Source organism: Rhipicephalus microplus, chromosome 9 (assembly GCF_043290135.1).
Source record: "Rhipicephalus microplus isolate Deutch F79 chromosome 9, USDA_Rmic, whole genome shotgun sequence".
Taxonomy (NCBI): Eukaryota; Metazoa; Arthropoda; class Arachnida; order Ixodida; family Ixodidae; genus Rhipicephalus; species Rhipicephalus microplus.
In genome coordinates, this window is record NC_134708.1 from 118,235,280 (window position 1) to 118,257,354 (window position 22,075).

Here is a 22,075-nt window from a genome sequence, read left to right on the forward strand (position 1 = left end):
ACAGGCGTGTTCAAACTTGACGAGATGCTTAGCCATGTACTCGCCTACTACGAACGGTGGCAGTTGGTCCCGAATTCTATAACTGCTGACGTGAACTGTCGGAGAAGCTACGCTAGGCGCCTGCGAACACTGTAGGATTGCCCATTCTATTCGTCTAACTTGAGGCGCTCCTGTCTCTCGGCCTCCTCACGCTCGCGACGTTCGCGCCTTTCAGCTTCTTCATGTTCACGAACTTCTCGCCTTTAAGCCTCTTCGCGGCGTGCTTTGATATCTGCCCAGGCCTCATCGACTTCCTCAGCCGACCCTCTTTCATCCTTCGTGATCTCAAGGATCGCTTGCTTTCGTTTCGCACGGCCAAAGGTAATGCCGAGTTCCTCACAAATTCGATGAGTTCCGTCACTTTAATGTTCTCCATCGCTCACACTAGCCTCTTGCTGTTTGCTGCTGTTAAGAATCTACGTGCCGTACGCACTATAAGTCTACTAGCAAGACGCACAAGCAGTTTTAACACTGCAGTGTTTACACCCTCCGTATTAACTTTGGTTTCAATGAGTTCTGACTTTGCTTAAAACGATCAACGCTCACTCTAATGCTCCACACAGCCCTTCTCTAAACTACTACAACCAGAGCTAGAGTAGTCTGGTGAACTGGGAGGAAAACATCAGGCACTCATCGCATCAATGTCGCTGACGCCGGCTGATCCCACTGCTGCCACCACTTTTGCGAAAGACGGCGACGCTAACACAGTCCCGAAGGCGCCACTGCTTCGAACTCCGCCAGGAAGGTCACCAGCCATTTGGTATTGTAAGTTTCTCAGCTCGCGACTGCTTCTACGCAGAGCTTATAGACAAGCGGACGAGACGATGGTGAGTTAAACAAGGTTTATGTACAGCATATATCCAGAGGCGTTACAAATTTGGCACTGGGGTCGACAGTTTAGAGACTCGAAGAGCCGAGCTCTCTTCTCTGACACATCGGTCTACTGCTCACGACTTGCCGCAGGGTTTTTTATATACACCAGGTGGATTCTGTGAGTAACCAAATGTCCAACCAGAAGCGCCGCTGGCCGGGAGGTCAAAATCTTCCAATGGGGTCACCGCTGGGCTGCGTCATTCTCATCGAATCCGGAGCCGCTGTGCGTGGTTGCAGCCAAGGATGAGTGACATCGCCACGCATTGCGTAAGACTCGCCAGACAGGAAGAAGCCGATTGCTTCAACGGGCTCGTGGCCTGAGCGGGCTCGCTGTGCGTTGCGGGACAGACAGGCGCTTCCGGGTGATGACGCCGTTGAGTTGTTCGTGTCAGGCGGGCTCGCATGCTGGCCTTGACACAAATTACCTTTTTGCCGAGGCATGGACGTTCGGTGGGGCTCGCAGGCATAACAGTACGTTTCTTGGTTTCACTACTTGGCTTGTAGAGTGGCCGCCACATCGAAGACGACGCTTCTGCGCTCCGGATGTGTTGGTTACTGCTTTATAAGGTACCTGCAAATACGACAGCTCAGATTAAATGCCTGCTGCAGTTGCACTGCTATTGAGCTGTTTACCGGGTGAATTAGTCCATCATAACTGAAGCAGCGTCTACGAAAGTGATGTTTCCAGTCCGACAGTCACGTGTCTTGGTACGTTTCTTGACTTCACTACTTGGCTTGCAGGGGGGCCGCCACATCGAAGACGACGCATCTGCGCTGCGGATGCACTAGTCGCTGCTATCTAAGGTACCTGCATATATGACAGCTCAAATTAAATGCGTGATGCGGTTGCACTGCTGTCGAACCGTTAGTGAATCAGTTCATCATAATTGAAGCAGCGTCTACGCGGGTGCTGTTTCCAGTACGACAGTCACGTGTCTTAATACGTTTCTTGAGTGCACTTCTTGGCTTGTAGGGGGGCCGTCACTTCATAGACGACACTTCTGCGCTCCGGATGCATTGGTCGCTGCTATCTAAGGTATCTGCACATACGACAGCTCAAAATAAATGCGTGCTGCAGTTGCACTGCTATCAAACTGTTTAGCGGGTCCATCAGTGCATCATAATTGAAGCATCGTCTACGTGAATGATGTTTCCAGTCTGACAGTCACGTGTCCTGGACCGTTTCTTGACTTCACTACTTGGCTTGAGGAGGGGGGGGGGGGGCGTAACATCGCAGACGACGCTTCGGCGCTCCGTATGCGTTGGTAACAGCTACCTATGATACCCACAAATGCAGACAAGTCAGATTGGATGCATGATGTAGTTGCACTGCAGGTGAACTGTTGAGCGGGTCAATCAGTCCATCATAATTGAAGCAGCGTCTATAATCACAGTGTAAGATAATTCAGGTGATGACACTCCTCGCTTCGTGCAAGGAAAGGGCGCAGGCAGTATGTGTTCACCAATGACCTTGAACTACAAGTAGTTGCAGTCGTGTGAGTGGCGGGGGGGCGGGGGGGGGGGAGTGTTTATGTTTATAAGAAGGAAAACAAGAGAAAATTGAGCCTCGCAACTGTCTGCATCAGGTTGCGACACCTCAGCAGTAGCTCACAAGGGATTCGGGTGAGGAGGGATTAGAAGGATAGGAATAAAAGTGTAAAGAGAGAGAAAGATAGATGCACTGAGCCCGCGAGTGAGGACGTATCGAGGGGATAGGAGAGATAGGGAAAATAGAAACACGGTAACAGGAATCCGAGGACGGGGCACCTCTTGCGAGAGCTCTTGTCGGCGTCAGGAGATGGCGTAGAGCAAGTCCAGTAGGTCAGAGCTACGCTGTCGTCAGAGATCGCAAGGGCACAACCAGTCAGCACGGAATCCAGCGAGCGAGTCCCCAGTCGCGTGAGTTGAGATGGCACTACATTATGACGTGCGAAGTATTCGCGAGATGGTCAATCTGAAACACGCGCTCCAAAGAGCATGTTTCTGAAAGGTTTGTGTGCAAGGAATCTTGTGATTCAGAAACGCGTCACCTTGAGTACGTGAGCCCTGCCAGGGCATTGGTTCAACTGATTCGCGCTTTGTGATTTATTTCACGTAGACCTCAGCATTGCATATGACTCCGAATACGCGTCAGCGGTTTTGTCGCCGGCTGCGCCTCCAAATTGGCAAGTGGTATTTTGCCCCAAATGTCAATTCGGGTAATCGGATTTGTACGGAGCGTGTGTCACTTTTCAAGGCTATACGCGTCAACCAGGGCGCTTGGATAAGTGGCAACCGGCGATTCCGAAACCTTGCAGCCTACTGACCCTATGTGCGCGAAGCTTTTCGCCGAAAAATAATCTCTGCCTTATATCATGCACAATACAAAGGGAATGTGCTGTCACGCACCGAGGAAACCAATGCTCACTCTAGATACTGTGCCTGCCATGTTACCAGGCTGTCTAAAATACTGGCCAGGCAAAGAAAAAAAAATCAGGAAAGCTCGACCAAAACCGCTGGCTCATTGCCAACTTCTTGGAGGTGACGGGAAACGGTTGAACAACATCTGAAGTGCCTGCACGACCGCTAAAAGAGCACCAAATTTATTGCGCGTAACACAGTTTTTTACAGAATGGCGATGATAAATAAGCAGGCAGGCATGCAAATTTTACGTAGCGCTTCGTCTTCAGCAGCGACGGGCCTCCTTCGAGTGAAGAGGAGGATGCTTATCAACACGACACTGATAGTGTCAGCATATGCGTTACCGACTGAGTTCTTCACCACGTGCGAAAAGTAATTTTTTGTTTTAAATTAAGATGCCACCTTTTTGAGCTGCGTCATCTATACCTATTTGAACCAAGCAACATTAAGTGTAGAGAAACCATTGAACAGGACTTGCAGAAAGTGAACAGAAATCGAATAAATGCTGAGATGCAGCTGTCATGATTATAATTAGTTTTTTTTTATGGTTGGAAGTGGTCAAGCCAGATTTTCTGTTCTTTTTTTCTCTAGCGCTTCATTGTCACCCTCTTGGAATATTGCCGGTGCACTTCTGACCACGACACTTATGACACAGCACCTTTGAATATATAATTCGAAGGTCTTCTATATCGTTAGATCCCTCATCAAACGGGAAAAATGATTGCCGGCGTCGCGCATTGGTTGCGTAAGGGTCGAGCTGCACAAAATATACTGCTTTAGGTAGTGTGCTCACTCCAACTGCCTCATAAGCACTTCAACAAGTTCAACTCCGTACGGCAAAACAGTGAAAAGTATGCCTGGTGGCACTGGCCCAACAGTGCCGACATGGGTGTGGCATGGGTTAACCCAGGATTGACTTTCGGGAACCAAAGAAGTTTTCTCAATGCTGCGGACACCAATGAAGTTTTACCAATGCTGCGTTTTGGGACCTAATGAAGTTTTCGGCATCCAATGCTGTGTACAGTGCCAGAAGCTAAAATCTGCTAGACGCTAACAGTAAGACTGCCAAGCGTAGTGTAATTTTCAGTTCCTAATAGAATGCGTGTAAGTTTCCTGATACATTAGTTGAAACATATTTCTTATGAAGTTTTTTCTTTAATTTGCAGAGCAACAGGTGACAGTATTGTCCGCGCGCTTAAACACAAACACACACACACACACACACACGCGCACACACACACACACGCGCACACACACACACAAACACACAAACACCCGCAGATCGCAGGTTCGAATTCCGGCTGCGGTGGCTGTATTTCCGATGGGGGCGGAAATGTTGTAGGCCCACGTGCTCCAATGCGGTGCACGTTAAAGAACCCCAGTTGGTCGATATTTCCGGAGCCCTTCACTACGGCATCTCTCATAATCATATGGTACTTTTGGGACATTTCACCCACATATCAATCAATCAATCAATCAATCGAATCAATACACACAAACAAACAAACACAAACGCACACCCCTCTTATCACTTCGCTTCTTATGTGACTCTGTTGGACGCGGTTACGGTGCTCATAGCCAAAACGACAACTGGGTGTCACTTTCTTTGCTACGTCGAATTTTTGCCGCTCTTTTACGTAGCGGCTGTGACGAGGATGGTTCAAGCGCCGGCTCGCGTTGTAATTGACAGCCGTTGATTACGATAAGTAAGCATAGCGAGCATCGCGAAACCTGACGATGCCAAATGCACAAAATTCATTTTATTAGGTCAAATTCCCTTTGTCAGGGTAATCCAAGTTCCACCTAAATGAGCTTATTTAGGTCAAAATTAATGTCGCCAAAATTATGAAATGTAGTTGAGCACTTTATGACCTAAATAGGTCAGGCATAAGTAAGTTTAGTTAAGCCTAGTCCAGCTTGGTGTTTTCATGCTAAGTGAAGTTAGGCTTAGATGAGCCCAGATGAGTCGAAATAAGTATAGCTAAATCTAATTAGGCAAAATTGATTGTGCTCATTCTTAACATTACCGTGCAAATTACCTTATACAGGGCAAACATTATCACGACAACTTATTTATTGTCGAATTACCCATAAGTCCACAGAAGGGAAGGTAACAAAGATACTAATTACTCTTTACTTACTCCATACTAGTTATGATAGTTTATGTCTATTAGTGCTTATTATTATCAACACTAATTATCACTGAATACTGGTCTGCATTCCAAATAAAGTACCCTTTATACTAGAATTTTCCTTTGCCTAATTAGGCTTATTATGCAAACAACAATATAACTCCAAAAATTTGATTAGGCTTGGTTGGTCGTAAAATCAGCAAACCAATTGAATTATAATAAGCTTTAGTTAAGCAATATTGTATTAAACACAAATAATAACGTAATCGAAGTCGGATTCTCATGAGCTCAGAGATCGATTGATTTTGTGGGGTTTAACGTCCCAAAACCACTACTTCATTATGAGAGACGCTGTAGTAGAGGGCTCCGGAAATTTTGACCACCTGGGGTTCTTTAACATGCTCCGAAATCTGAGTACACGGGCCTACAACATTCCGCCTCCATTGGAAATGCAGCCGCGACAGCCGGGATTTGATCCCGCGACCTGCGGGTCAGCAGCCGAGTACCTTAGCCACTAGACCACCGTGGCGGGGCCATGAGCTCAGAGAATCCAAGCTCAGCACGGTGCTGATTACTCCCGATCAATTCGAGTATCATTTACATAAAGATAAATCTACTAGCCCTAACAATATTTTTAAATATTACTGAATAATATAGTTGACATCTAAGCCCACCCGAGCTACCCGTGTTCCATGTCGCAAAGTTATACAAATGACGCCTCGATTCACCTACTATAGACATCTGCTGCCGCATATCACTCTTTTGAGAGTAAAGGTGTTTAATGAAGCGTAATTATTCACGTTTTATTAATTTCGGCTACACTACCTCTGAGTTAACTAAGCTCATTTAAGTGGAACTTGAATTACCCCGACAAAGGCAAGCTGGCCTGAAAAAATTTATTTTGTGCGTTTGGCTTCGTCAGTTTGTGCGATGCTCGCTATGCTTACTTTTCCTAATCAACCGGTGTCCATAACATGTGATACGGCACTGGAACCGGCCGTGTCGCAGCCACTACGTAAAAAAACTGCACAGATTCCATGTAGCAAAGAAAGTGACACCGAATTGTCGCTTCGGCTACGAGCGTCATAAGCGCGTCCAAGAGAGCGACATGAAAATCCAACTGATAAGACGAGACGCGCATGTGCCTAGGAGCAGGTGTCTCGTCTTGTCACGTCGCTAGGTGGCGTGACGATGCATTCTGTCACGCGATGCCGTGGCCTGTACTCTTTAATTCGCACCTATACATCTGTATATCGAGCGTAATAAACCACCGAGGCTCCGCAGCAGCAACCTTGTACATCCGGATCGAGTCGCTCATGAGTGAGCGCCTTGGCCCACTAAAACCAGTTGATCTTGGTAAAGTAACAACACTCTCCTCTACGTGCGCATTTCCTCCTGAATTCCCCTCGCCCGCTTAACATGCGCGAAACGCACGACGCCATTTTTCGCCGACGCTCCTGCCGGCATGCCGCAGAACTCAATAGAGGCGGCTTATTCGCGTCAGCTTGCGCGCCAAAGTGATGACATTTTTTTAAGTGGTGGTAATAAAATAGGAACACTTAGGCAATCGTTTGTTAAAAGATTAGCTTCTTGCAAAGATCAAATAGATGGGGAGTACTAATTAAATAAAAACTTTTATTGGGAGTTCTACGGCGCGGACGTTTTTCTGCCGCATGATAACATGGTGTACGTTTGCATCAGATGTATTTTTGCTTGTGGCATGTCCGTCTGTGTTCGTTTTTTTTCTCGTGCTTGTGTGCCAGTATACGACACAGGTTTTACAGTGTCACAGAATGCAATGACTTCGTGGATGGTAGATTCTTTAGCTATGTGTTCATCTTATCGGCGTGAGAGCAGCTTTGTTCAGTGGTCTCTAAACTAAAAAAGGCGTTTGCGCAATGTCAATACAATGAAGTGTCGCCAACAGTGACTCACCTTTCACAATAACAGGAACATAAGAAAATGATCAATTATTGCTGTATTTCCACGTTATTGTCAAAAACAAACTATCAATTAGGTTACTTGTGAGAGGAGAAACTCTGCAACAGGAATGTCATCATAATCTGCGTGGCGATAGCGACCGAAAAATCCTATACAAACTGCCTGATCCTGATCCAAATTACCCATGAGACGCTGGTACAAAAGATAATGTAGTTTCTTACTGGCGACTGAAAGACATGCTAATGCAGGCGTGACCTAAACGTTTGCGGCCAGGGTCTCCTAGAACATGACTCAGTCGCTATTACTGAGCTATAATTTTTTTTGAAGTGCCTCTGTTTTTCTTTGTTTCTTTCGATGAACCGCATCTGTTTCATAATTTTTGTGTGTTAATTCCTCATGTCAAAAAACTAAATAACAAAATGAATATCCTCAAGAAAACGAGCGCCGATTAGTGCCAACTCTATGCACTGATTATTTTGTTTCCTCCATCAAATGTTTTTGTAAAGAAATAATAACAGTCACAAAACGCGCGATTGAGAAGCTGTGTTATCCCAATTATTTTTCGCAGCGAAAGCAAAATACAGTTGTGAATTTTCGATGGCTGCTGAGGTCCGTGAGAGGTGAAGACCCATGAGCTGCATATTTTTATTTATTTTATTTGCTTACTATCACATACTGCAGTTCTGCATTTGGGTCCAGGCAGAAGGGGCGAAAGAAACATCAAGTGATTCGTAACAACAACAAAAAAACGTGTATTCATACGCGAACAGAGGCCACATGTCTGTGACACAGCAACAAAATGTTTAACACATTTGAACACTCTAATCTTCAAGAAGATAACGTTCTAGAGACACAGCCAAATTGTTAACCGAAAAAAGTTTTATGAGGCAGTGAATTCCATAGATGAACTGTTCTGGGAAAATAACTGCATTTGTAAGCATTACTTTGTGCTAATATGGGTGCCAAGGATCGATCATGTTTACGGCGGGTATTTCTAGCAGTGGTTGGCTGAACGCAACAAGGTATTATGAGGGCAACTTTTCCTGACATTATTTTGTATAAAAACGGTAAATGATTCAAATTTTTTGTTTAAAAATAGGAATTCAGCACATTGATGATAACTCAACTTTAAATCAATCACGAACAGCCAAGAAAAAAATCACAGCATATCCACGAGGTGAATGATGACAAGTGGGGTGAAGCTTGTGGACAAGTGAACGCACCGACGGATGAACGGAGGAACTAATGGACGCACACACGGACGCACGGACGCTTTATCCCAGTCATCATCATTCACTCAGTTTATATGCTGTAACACTGCTTTTGATGACATCCAATGCAATGCAACTGGCTACTACGACGACTACGACGACACGGGAAATACCACCCCCAGCGTAAAGACTTGTGCACACCGGCGACTAGCAGTGGTCGCGTTATCATTTGTGACTGGCGACGAAGAAACAACTGATGTTCACACCGGCAGAGGCTGCATGCGAGCGACCGGAAGTCGCAATACCTGAGAGTCACGTCCGGATCTCCTTATCAGCGAAAACTTTGGACCCGGCGCCAATCAGCAGATCACCGCGAGCTGAGTGGGCGGAGCACAGCGAGCACGCCACATTTCTCATTTTTATTCGTTCTCGCCAGCGCAGTAAAAACAAAAAGAACAAAATTTGAGCATCGCTGATTGGTTCCAGCAGCTTTGCGACTGCAGTCGCGTGACTGAAAAATTGGTCAGGAAGCGATTAGCCAAAACAGTCGCTTTGCGTCCGTTTGCGAGCGTTCGCGACTATTTGCGACCAGTCGCAAATGGTTGCGCGACCGCTGATAGTCGCCGGTGTGCACCAGCCTTAAGGAGCTTCACCCCTAAAAAACACGTATGTTGACGAGCAGACCGAAACAATATTTCAAATGCAGCATTCAGTGATGCTTTCATACGAGCACTAAGAATTGCGCCTTACCCTGCAATGTACATTGTTTTTTAACAGAACGAAGTTTTTTAACCGACGTTGTGCCGCCACTGCTGCTTCCGCAAACCATCACGTTCACCTTGGGGTATCACAGAAAGTGCGTAACGATTTTCACCGTGGTTCTTGCAGTCGTAGGCAAAAGAGCACGACTTCGCAGCCGCGCAAAGCATAGAAAAGAAAAGGCGCTACGTTTTTTATGCAGAGCGTCAGCGAAAAATGGCGCGATCGAAAAATAAAAACAGAAGCAAAGCGCAAGATGCATGCGTCTCCAAGGTTAACCGCAAAGGAGACCAATCATCGTGCAGAAAAGTAACCGAGACCGGGAGAACACGAAAGGGGCTGAGAAGAGAGAATAGGGAGAGAGAAGGTCGAGCACGCGGTGGCAAGTTTAGTGGATGGGGGTACTTTCCAAAAATCAAGGGGCTTTATGGCCCACCCTCCGCGACCGCTATCTGTTGCATCAAACCAAAACAGCCCAGGAGCCGAACGCTATCTAGACGTGGCGCTTGGCTCAGTGTCATCGCCTAACTTATTCTTACACCATATTCTAGGTGGGCGTTGTTTCCAGTCCGACAGTCACGTGGTTCGGTACGCTTTTTGATTCACTATTGGCTTGTAGAGGGGTGCGTTACATCGAGGATGATGCTTCAGCGCTCCGAATGAATTGGTCGCGGCTAACTAAGGCACTTGCAACTGCAGACAGCTCAGATTAGATGAGTTCTGTAGTTTCACAGCTGCCGAACTATTGAGCAGGTCAATGAGTCCATCAGGATTGGTGCAACGTCTACGGGGGCGTTCTTCCCAGTCCGACAGTCACGTGGCTTGGTACGCTTTTTGGCTTCACTACTTGGCTGGTAAAGGGGTGCGTCACATCGAGGACGATGCTTCAGCGCTCCGGATGCGTTGGTCGTGGCTATCTAAGGCACTTGCAACTGCAGACAGCTCAGATTAGATTATAGCTGTAGTTTCACAGCTGCCGAACTATTGAGTAGGTCAATGAGTCAGTCCATCAGAATTGGTGCAACGTCTACGTGGGCGTTGTTTCTAGTCCGACAGTCACGTGACTTGGTACGCTTTTTGGCTTCACTACTTGGCTTGTAGAGGGGTGCGCCACATCGAAGACGAGGCTTCGGCGCACAGGATGTGTTGGTCGCTGCTACATATGATGCCCATAAATGCAGACAAGCTAGATTAGATGCGTGATGTAGTTGCACTGCTGACGAACTCTTGAGTGAGTCGATCAGTCCATTATAGTTTAAGCAGCATCTAAGTGGCCGTTGTTTTCAGTCACGTGGCTTGGTACCCTTCTCAACCACTTGACTTGTAGGGAGGTTGGGACAACACATCGAAGACGATCGACGTTTGAAAAATTGATTTGCGGCACAAACTTGAAGGAAATTGAGGAAGACAGGAAAGAGCGCAGACTACCAACTGTTTATTGTCGTTTCTTGAAGCCAATATATACGCATGCTACACTGCACTTCCACAATGCACAGAAAACCAAAGATGCCGTAAACAAAGCCGTCCCAAAACAAATCAACTCAAATGTATATATTGGCTTCAAGAAACAACAATAAACAGTTTGCAGCCTGCGCTTTTTCCTATCTCCCTTGTTTTCCTTCAAGTTTGTGCTGCAAATCAATTTTTCAAGTATGAACCAACTAGTCTGCAAAAAATTACTGATTGACGCTTCTGCGCTCCGGATGCGTTGGCTGCTACTATCTAAGATACATGAAAAAAGACAGCTACAATTAGATGCGCACTGTAGTTGCACTGCTGCCGAATTACTGAGTGGGTCAATCAGTTCATCACAAGTGAAGCAGCGTCTAGGTAGGCGTTGTTTTCATTCCAACAGCCACGTGGCTTGGTACGCTTCACTAGTTGGCTTGCGAGGGGGGCGTCACATCGCAGACGACGCTTCGGCGCTCCGTATGCGTTGGTAACAGCTACCTATGATACCCACAAATGCAGACAAGTCAGATTGGATGCATGATGTAGTTGCACTGCAGGTGAACTGTTGAGCGGGTCAATCAGTCCATCATAATTGAAGCAGCGTCTATAATCACAGTGTAAGAATAATTCAGGTGATGACACTCCTCGCTTCGTGCAAGGAAAGGGCGCAGGCAGTATGTGTTCACCAATGACCTTGAACTACAAGTAGTTGCAGTCGCCTGAGTGGCGGGGGGGGGGAGTGTTTATGTTTATAAGAAGGAAAACAAGAGAAAATTGAGCCTCGCAACTGTCTGCATCAGGTTGCGACACCTCAGCAGTAGCTCACGAGGGATTCGGGTGAGGAGGGAATTAGAAGGATAGGAATAAAAGTGTAAAGAGAGAGAAAGATAGATGCGCTGAGCCAGCGAGTGAGGACGTATCGAGGGGATAGGAGAGATAGGGAAAATAGAAACACGGTAACAGGAGTCCGAGGAAGGGGCACGTCTTGCGAGAGCTCTTGTCGGCGTCAGAAGATGGCGTAGAGCAAGTCCAGTAGGTCAGAGCTACGCTGTCGTCAGAGATCGCAAGGGCAGAACCAGTCAGCACGGAATCCAGCGAGCGAGTCCCCAGTCGCGTGAGTTGAGATGGCGCTACTATATGGCGTGCGAAGTATTCGCGAGGTGGTCAATCTGAAACACGCGCTCCAAAGAGCGTGTTTCTGAAAGGTTTGTGTGCAAGGAATCTTGTGATTCAGAAACGCGTCACCTTGAGTACGTGAGCCCTGCCAGGGCATTGGTTCAACTGATTCGCGCTTTGTGATTTATTTCACGTAGACCTCAGCATTGCATATGACTCCGAATACGCGTCAGCGGTCTTGTCGCCGGCTGCGCCTCCAAATTGGCAAGTGGTATTTTGCCCCAAATGTCAATTCGGGTTATCGGATTTGTACGGAGCGTGTGTCACTTTTCAAGGCTATACGCGTCAACCAGGGCGCTTGGATAAGTGGCAACCGGCGATTCCGAAACCTTGCAGCCTACTGACCCCATGTGCGCAAAGCTTTTCCCCGAAAAATAATATCTGCCTTATATCATGCACAATACAAAGGGAATGTGCTGTCATGCACCGAGGAAACCAATGCTCACTCTAGATACTGTGCCAGCCATGTTACCAGGCTGTCTAAAATACTGGCCAGGCAAAGAAAAAAAATCAGGAAAGCTCGACCAAAACCGCTGGCTCATTGCCAACTTCTTGGAGTTGACGGGAAACGGTTGAACAACATCTGAAGTGCCTGCACGACCGCTAAAAGAGCACCAAATTTATTGCGCGTAACACAGTTTTTTACAGAATGGCGATGATAAATAAGCAGGCAGGCATGCAAATTTTACGTAGCGCTTCGTCTTCAGCAGCGACGGGCCTCCTTCGAGTGAAGAGGAGGATGCTTATCAACACGACACTGATAGTGTCAGCATATGCGTTACCGACTGAGTTCTTCACCACGTGCGAAAAGTAATTTTTTGTTTTAAATTAAGATGCCACCTTTTTGAGCTGCGTCATCTATACCTATTTGAACCAAGCAACATTAAGTGTAGAGAAACCATTGAACAGGACTTGCAGAAAGTGAACAGAAATCGAATAAATGCTGAGATGCAGCTGTCATGATTATACTTAGTTTTTTTTTATGGTTGGAAGTGGTCAAGCCAGATTTTCTGTTCTTTTTTTTCTCTAGCGCTTCATTGTCACCCTCTTGGAATATTGCCGGTGCACTTCTGACCACGACACTTATGACACAGCACCTTTGAATATATCATTCGAAGGTCTTCTATATCGTTAGATCCCTCATCAAACGGGAAAAATGATTGTCGGCGTCGCGCATTGGTTGCGTAAGGGTCGAGCTGCACAAAATATACTGCTTTAGGTAGTGTGCTCACTCCAACTGCCTCATAAGCACTTCAACAAGTTCAACTCCGTACGGCAAAACAGTGAAAAGTATGCCTGGTGGCACTGGCCCAACAGTGCCGACATGGGTGTGGCATGGGTTAACCCAGGATTGACTTTCGGGAACCAAAGAAGTTTTCTCAATGCTGCGGACACCAATGAAGTTTTACCAATGCTGCGTTTTGGGACCTAATGAAGTTTTCGGCATCCAATGCTGTGTACAGTGCCAGAAGCTAAAATCTGCTAGACGCTAACAGTAAGACTGCCAAGCGTAGTGTAATTTTCAGTTCCTAATAGAATGCGTGTAAGTTTCCTGATACATTAGTTGAAACATATTTCTTATGAAGTTTTTTCTTTAATTTGCAGAGCAACAGGTGACAGTATTGTCCGCGCGCTTAAACACAAACACACACACACACACACGCGCACACACACACACACACGCGCACACACACGCGCACACACACACACAAACACACAAACACCCGCAGATCGCAGGTTCGAATTCCGGCTGCGGTGGCTGTATTTCCGATGGGGGCGGAAATGTTGTAGGCCCACGTGCTCCAATGCGGTGCACGTTAAAGAACCCCAGTTGGTCGATATTTCCGGAGCCCTTCACTACGGCATCTCTCATAATCATATGGTACTTTTGGGACATTTCACCCACATATCAATCAATCAATCAATCAATCGAATCAATACACACAAACAAACAAACACAAACGCACACCCCTCTTATCACTTCGCTTCCTATGTCACTCTGTTGGACGCGGTTACGGTGCTCATAGCCAAAACGACAACTGGGTGTCACTTTCTTTGCTACGTCGAATTTTTGCCGCTCTTTTACGTAGCGGCTGTGACGAGGATGGTTCAAGCGCCGGCTCGCGTTGTAATTGACAGCCGTTGATTACGATAAGTAAGCATAGCGAGCATCGCGAAACCTGACGATGCCAAATGCACAAAATTCATTTTATTAGGTCAAATTCCCTTTGTCAGGGTAATCCAAGTTCCACCTAAATGAGCTTAGTTAGGTCAAAATTAATGTCGCCAAAATTATAAAATGTAGTTGAGCACTTTATGACCTAAATAGGTCAGGCATAAGTAAGTTTAGTTAAGCCTAGTCCAGCTTGGTGTTTTCATGCTAAGTGAAGTTAGGCTTAGATGAGCCCAGATGAGTCGAAATAAGTATAGCTAAATCTAATTAGGCAAAATTGATTGTGCTCATTCTTAACGTTACCGTGCAAATTACCTTATACAGGGCAAACATTATCACGACAACTTATTTATTGTCGAATTACCCATAAGTCCACAGAAGGGAAGGTAACAAAGATACTAATTACTCTTTACTTACTCCATACTAGTTAGGATAGTTTATGTCTATTAGTGCTTATTATTATCAACACTAATTATCACTGAATACTGGTCTGCATTCCAAATAAAGTACCCTTTATACTAGAATTTTCCTTTGCCTAATTAGGCTTATTATGCAAACAACAATATAACTCCAAAAATTTGATTAGGCTTGGTTGGTCGTAAAATCAGCAAACCAATTGAATTATAATAAGCTTTAGTTAAGCAATATTGTATTAAACACAAATAATAACGTAATCGAAGTCGGATTCTCATGAGCTCAGAGATCGATTGATTTTGTGGGGTTTAACGTCCCAAAACCACTACTTCATTATGAGAGACGCCGTAGTAGAGGGCTCCGGAAATTTTGACCACCTGGGGTTCTTTAACGTGCACCCAAATCTGAGTACACGGGCCTACAACATTCCGCCTCCATTGGAAATGCAGCCGCGACAGCCGGGATTTGATCCCGCGACCTGCGGGTCAGCAGCCGAGTACCTTAGCCACTAGACCACCGTGGCGGGGTCATGAGCTCAGAGAATCCAAGCTCAGCACGGTGCTGATTACTCCCGATCAATTCGAGTATCATTTACATAAAGATAAATCTACTAGCCCTAACAATATTTTTAAATATTACTGAATAATATGGTTGACATCAAAGCCCACCCGAGCTACCCGTGTTCCATGTCGCAAAGTTATACAAATGACGCCTCGATTCACCTACTATAGACATCTGCTGCCGCATATCACTCTTTTGAGAGTAAAGGTGTTTAATGAAGCGTAATTATTCACGTTTTATTAATTTCGGCTACACTACCTCTGAGTTAACTATGCTCATTTAAGTGGAACTTGAATTACCCCGACAAAGGCAAGCTGGCCTGAAAAAATTTAATTTTGTGCGTTTGGCTTCGTCAGTTTGTGCGATGCTCGCTATGCTTACTTTTCCTAATCAACCGGTGTCCATAACATGTGATACGGCACTGTAACCGGCCGTGTCGCAGCCACTACGTAAAAAAACTGCACAGATTCCATGTAGCAAAGAAAGTGACACCGAATTGTCGCTTCGGCTACGAGCGTCATAAGCGCGTCCAAGAGAGCGACATGAAAATCCAACTGATAAGACGGGACGCGCATGTGCCTAGGAGCAGGTGTCTCGTCTTGTCACGTCGCTAGGTTTCGTGACGATGCATTCTGTCACGCGATGCCGTGGCCTGTACTCTTTTAATCGCACCTATACATCTGTATATCGAGCGTAATAAACCACCGAGGCTCCGCAGCAGCAACCTTGTACATCCGGATCGAGTCGCTCATGAGTGAGCGCCTTGGCCCACTAAAACCAGTTGATCTTGGTAAAGTAACAACACTCTCCTCTACGTGCGCATTTCCTCCTGAATTCCCCTCGCCCGCTTAACATGCGCGAAACGCACGACGCCATTTTTCGCCGACGCTCCTGCCGGCATGCCGCAGAACTCAATAGAGGCGGCTTATTCGCGTCAGCTTGCGCGCCAAAGTGATGACATTTTTTTAAGTGGTGGTAATAAAATAGGAACACTTAGGCAATCGTTTGTTAAAAGATTAGCTTCTTGCAAAGATCAAATAGATGGGGAGTACTAATTAAATAAAAACTTTTATTAGGAGTTCTACGGCGCGGACGTTTTTCTGCCGCATGATAACATGGTGTACGTTTGCATCAGATGTATTTTTGCTTGTGGCATGTCCGTCTGTGTTCGTTTTTTTTCTCGTGCTTGTGTGCCAGTATACGACACAGGTTTTACAGTGTCACAGAATGCAATGACTTCGTGGATGGTAGATTCTTTAGCTATGTGTTCATCTTATCGGCGTGAGAGCAGCTTTGTTCAGTGGTCTCTAAACTAAAAAAGGCGTTTGCGCAATGTCAATACAATGAAGTGTCGCCAACAGTGACTCACCTTTCACAATAACAGGAACATAAGAAAATGATCAATTATTGCTGTATTTCCACGTTATTGTCAAAAACAAACTATCAATTAGGTTACTTGTGAGAGGAGAAACTCTGCAACAGGAATGTCATCTTAATCTGCGTGGCGATAGCGACCGAAAAATCCTATACAAACTGCCTGATCCTGATCCAAATTACCCATGAGACGCTGGTACAAAAGATAATGTAGTTTCTTACTGGCGACTGAAAGACATGCTAATGCAGGCGTGACCTAAACGTTTGCGGCCAGGGTCTCCTAGAACATGACTCAGTCGCTATTACTGAGCTATAATTTTTTTTGAAGTGCCTCTGTTTTTCTTTGTTTCTTTCGATGAACCGCATCTGTTTCATAATTTTTGTGTGTTAATTCCTCATGTCAAAAAACTAAATAACAAAATGAATATCCTCAAGAAAACGAGCGCCGATTAGTGCCAACTCTATGCACTGATTATTTTGTTTCCTCCATCAAATGTTTTTGTAAAGAAATAATAACAGTCACAAAACGCGCGATTGAGAAGCTGTGTTATCCCAATTATTTTTCGCAGCGAAAGCAAAATACAGTTGTGAATTTTCGATGGCTGCTGAGGTCCGTGAGAGGTGAAGACCCATGAGCTGCATATTTTTATTTATTTAATTTGCTTACTAGCACATACTGCAGTTCTGCATTTGGGTCCAGGCAGGAGGGGCGAAAGAAACATCAAGTGATTCGTAACAACAACAAAAAAACGTGTATTCATACGCTAACAGAGGCCACATGTCTGTGACACAGCAACAAAATGTTTAACACATTTGAACACTCTAATCTTCAAGAAGATAACGTTCTACAGACACAGCCAAATTGTTAACCGAAAAAAGTTTTATGAGGCAGTGAATTCCATAGATGAACTGTTCTGGGAAAATAACTGCATTTGTAAGCATTACTTTGTGCTAATATGGGTGCCAAGGATCGATCATGTTTACGGCGGGTATTTCTAGCAGTGGTTGGCTGAACGCAACAAGGTATTATGAGGGCAACTTTTCCTGACATTATTTTGTATAAAAACGGTAAATGATTCAAATTTTTTGTTTAAAAATAGGAATTCAGCACATTGATGATAACTCAACTTTAAATCAATCACGATCAGCCAAGAAAAAAATCACAGCATATCCACGAGGTGAATGATGACAAGTGGAGTGAAGCTTGTGGACAAGTGAACGCACCGACGGATGAACGGAGGAACTAATGGACGCACACACGGACGCACGGACGCTTTATCCCAGTCATCATCATTCACTCAGTTTATATGCTGTAACACTGCTTTTGATGACATCCAATGCAATGCAACTGGCTACTACGACGACTACGACGACACGGGAAATAGCACCCCCAGCGTAAAGACTTGTGCACACCGGCGACTAGCAGTGGTCGCGTTATCATTTGTGACTGGCGACGAAGAAACAACTGATGTTCACACCGGCAGAGGCTGCATGTGAGCGACCGGAAGTCGCAATACCTGAGAGTCACGTCCGGATCTCCTTATCAGCGAAAACTTTGGACCCGGCGCCACTCAGCAGATCACCGCGAGCTGAGTGGGCGGAGCACAGCGAGCACGCCACATTTCTCATTTTTATTCGTTCTCGCCAGCGCAGTAAAAACAAAAAGAACAAAATTTGAGCATCGCTGATTGGTTCCAGCAGCTTTGCGACTGCAGTCGCGTGACTGAAAAATTGGTCAGGAAGCGATTAGCCAAAACAGTCGCTTTGCGTCCGTTTGCGAGCGTTCGCGACTATTTGCGACCAGTCGCAAATGGTTGCGCGACCGCTGATAGTCGCCGGTGTGCACCAGCCTTAAGGAGCTTCCCCCCTAAAAAACACGTATGTTGACGAGCAGACCGAAACAATATTTCAAATGCAGCATTCAGTGATGCTTTCATACGAGCACTAAGAATTGCGCCTTACCCTGCAATGTACATTGTTTTTTGACAGAACGAAGTTTTTTAACCGACGTTGTGCCGCCACTGCTGCTTCCGCAAACCATCACGTTCACCTTGGGGTATCACAGAAAGTGCGTAACGATTTTCACCGTGGTTCTTGCAGTCGTAGGCAAAAGAGCATGACTTCGCAGCCGCGCAAAGCATAGAAAAGAAAAGGCGCTACTTTTTTTATGCAGAGCGTCAGCGAAAAATGGCGCGATCGAAAAATAAAAACAGAAGCAAAGCGCAAGATGCATGCGTCTCCAAGGTTAACCGCAAAGGAGACCAATCATCGTGCAGAAAAGTAACCGAGACCGGGAGAACACGAGAGGGGCTGAGAAGAGAGAATAGGGAGAGAGAAGGTCGAGCACGCGGTGGCAAGTTTAGTGGATGGGGGTACTTTCCAAAAATCAAGGGGCTTTATGGCCCACCCTCCGCGACCGCTATCTGTTGCATCAAACCAAAACAGCCCAGGAGCCGAACGCTATCTAGACGTGGCGCTTGGCTCAGTGTCATCGCCTAACTTATTCTTACACCATATTCTAGGTGGGCGTTGTTTCCAGTCTGACAGTCACGTGGTTCGGTACGCTTTTTGATTCACTATTGGCTTGTAGAGGGGTGCGTTACATCGAGGATGATGCTTCAGCGCTCCGAATGAATTGGTCGCGGCTGACTAAGGCACTTGCAACTGCAGACAGCTCAGATTAGATGAGTTCTGTAGTTTCACAGCTGCCGAACTATTGAGCAGGTCAATGAGTCCATCAGGATTGGTGCAACGTCTACGGGGGCGTTCTTCCCAATCCGACAGTCACGTGGCTTGGTACGCTTTTTGGCTTCACTACTTGGCTGGTAAAGGGGTGCGTCACATCGAGGACGATGCTTCAGCGCTCCGGATGCGTTGGTCGTGGCTATCTAAGGCACTTGCAACTGCAGACAGTTCAGATTAAATTATAGCTGTAGTTTCACAGCTGCCGAACTATTGAGTAGGTCAATGAGTCAGTCCATCAGAATTGGTGCAACGTCTACGTGGGCGTTGTTTCTAGTCCGACAGTCACGTGGCTTGGTACGCTTTTTGGCTTCACTACTTGGCTTGTAGAGGGGTGCGCCACATCGAAGACGAGGCTTCGGCGCACAGGATGTGTTGGTCGCTGCTACATATGATGCCCATAAATGCAGACAAGCTAGATTAGATGCGTGATGTAGTTGCACTGCTGACGAACTCTTGAGTGAGTCGATCAGTCCATTATAGTTTAAGCAGCATCTAAGTGGCCGTTGTTTTCAGTCACGTGGCTTGGTACCCTTCTCAACCACTTGACTTGTAGGGAGGTTGGGGCAACACATCGAAGACGATCGACGTTTGAAAAATTGATTTGCGGCACAAACTTGAAGGAAATTGAGGAAGACAGGAAAGAGCGCAGACTACCAACTGTTTATTGTCGTTTCTTGAAGCCAATATATACGCATGCTACACTGCACTTCCACAATGCACAGGAAACCAAAGATGCCGTAAACAAAGCCGTCCCAAAACAAATCAACTCAAATGTATATATTGGCTTCAAGAAACAACAATAAACAGTTTGCAGCCTGCGCTTTTTCCTATCTCCCTTGTTTTCCTTCAAGTTTGTGCTGCAAATCAATTTTTCAAGTATGAACCAACTAGTCTGCAAAAAATTACTGATTGACGCTTCTGCGCTCCGGATGCGTTGGCTGCTACTATCTAAGATACATGAAAAAAGACAGCTACAATTAGATGCGCACTGTAGTTGCACTGCTGCCGAATTACTGAGTGGGTCAATCAGTTCATCACAAGTGAAGCAGCGTCTAGGTAGGCGTTGTTTTCATTCCAACAGCCACGTGGCTTGGTACGCTTCACTAGTTGGCTTGCGAGGGGGCCGCCATATCGAAGACGACGCTTCAGCGCTCCTGATGCGTTGGTCGCCGCTATCTAAGATACCTGCAAATGCAGAAAGCTCAGATTAGATGCGTGCTGTAGTTGCGCTGCTGTCTGGAATTAACACTATTGCCTTTTTTGGCTTTCTAACAGCAGTGTTACCAAAAAATGTGACAAGCAGTTGTATAGTGTATAGCGACACCACGGACACGAGCTAATGGGAGTGTTTTGACTCCCTCTTACGTTTAGCCGTGCGTAGCACTGCCGTGTCCGGAGTAAACGGTATCCTCGGGGTTGAGCCGATGCTGGGTGATTGAACTTTCAAGACCCCCAGTAGTGGCAAAACACCGCTTTTTCCCTGGCTTCCCTCAGATGGCACCCCTGTGCTGACCCACACAGGGAAAAGCGGCAGTTGCCTTTTGTTAACCCCCTCTCTGATCTTTTTGTTTCTTGTCCTCTTTTTCATCTGTCCTCTCATCTAATTTATTATTTATTTATTTAGTTACATACTTTAAGGACACGAGAGGGCAATACATAGGGGGGATTAGGAAGATTTTCAACACGTGTAAGATACATTAAGTGTTTAGAAGCATCCCCATAGAAAGCCTGAATGGAAAAAAAGAGTAAACACAACAGCAGTGATAAGTAAAAAAGCATATATATAAACTCTGCCGAAGAAAAGGCAGGTTAATAATAATACAATGGGCTCCAAGTAACCAAGTGTTGGCGCAAATGACGCACACAAATATATTCAAGTAATTTACATGAGCACCAACGCCACATAACTACATAATTCGATTAGAAGTTGAAGTTGAAGTTTATTTCAGGCAAAATCAAAAAAAAGAAGAAAGGTACAATTTGCCTAGGGGACCGGTGAAAAGGCATAAAAGCCTGACAAAGCGCCTGCCCCCTGTAAACCCAAAATCCACCAATCGGAAGTTCTCAGGACACTTTTACCGCTTTCAGGAAGCATGAAGATTCTGTTAGAGTTGCTACATCAGCTGGCAAGGAAATACAGTTGGTTATTTACAGGGCTAAGGGCTTGTTTTGTTATTTTTTTGTTCTGGGGAAGATGGTATTAACTTTGTTAGGGCGATCAACAAGGGCTGTAATGTGTGATGGCGAGAGGATATGCTTGCGCGCAAACTGGGAGTTGCTGTGGGAGAGTGAGTGGAAATTAGATAGCCTTGAAACTTTGCGGCGCGTCGCATGAGATGGCAGATTAAGCGATTTCAGTATGGAACTTACGCTTTCATACAGTGTGTATGATGACGTTATGAAGCGCGGAGCTTTTTTTGGATTGATTCAAACAGGTAAGCTAAATTTTCAGTGTGAAGATGTCATATGATTGAAGCATACTGCAGCGATTGTCTTATCATGGAAATATATGAATGGAGTCTGGTTTCTTTGTTGGCAAGGTATTATCGCCTTTTGAGGGTGCCAAGTTTTTTTATTGCTTTACTAGTGATATGTTCAATATGAGTAGTCCAGTTTAGATTCGCTGTGAAAAATACCCCAATATTTAAAGGATTTTACTGATTCAATCCGTATGTCATTTATGGTGTATGAGTTATGCAAAGAGATTTGAGCAGAACTAAAGTCCAAGTCCTTAGTTTTTTCTACATTAACTTCCATCTGCCACGTGTCGCACCACTCAGCCAGCCTATTGAGATCAGATTGCAAAACGTTATTATCGGCAGGGC

General features: G+C 45.6%; 1 protein-coding gene across 1 annotated transcript in view; it reads left to right on the forward strand.

The window, feature by feature from the left end:
• The window catches only part of LOC119164617 (solute carrier family 35 member G1), a 335,022-nt gene that overhangs the window by 214,457 nt on the left and 98,490 nt on the right, over positions 1–22,075 (forward strand). The gene's annotated exons all lie outside the window — the stretch shown is intronic.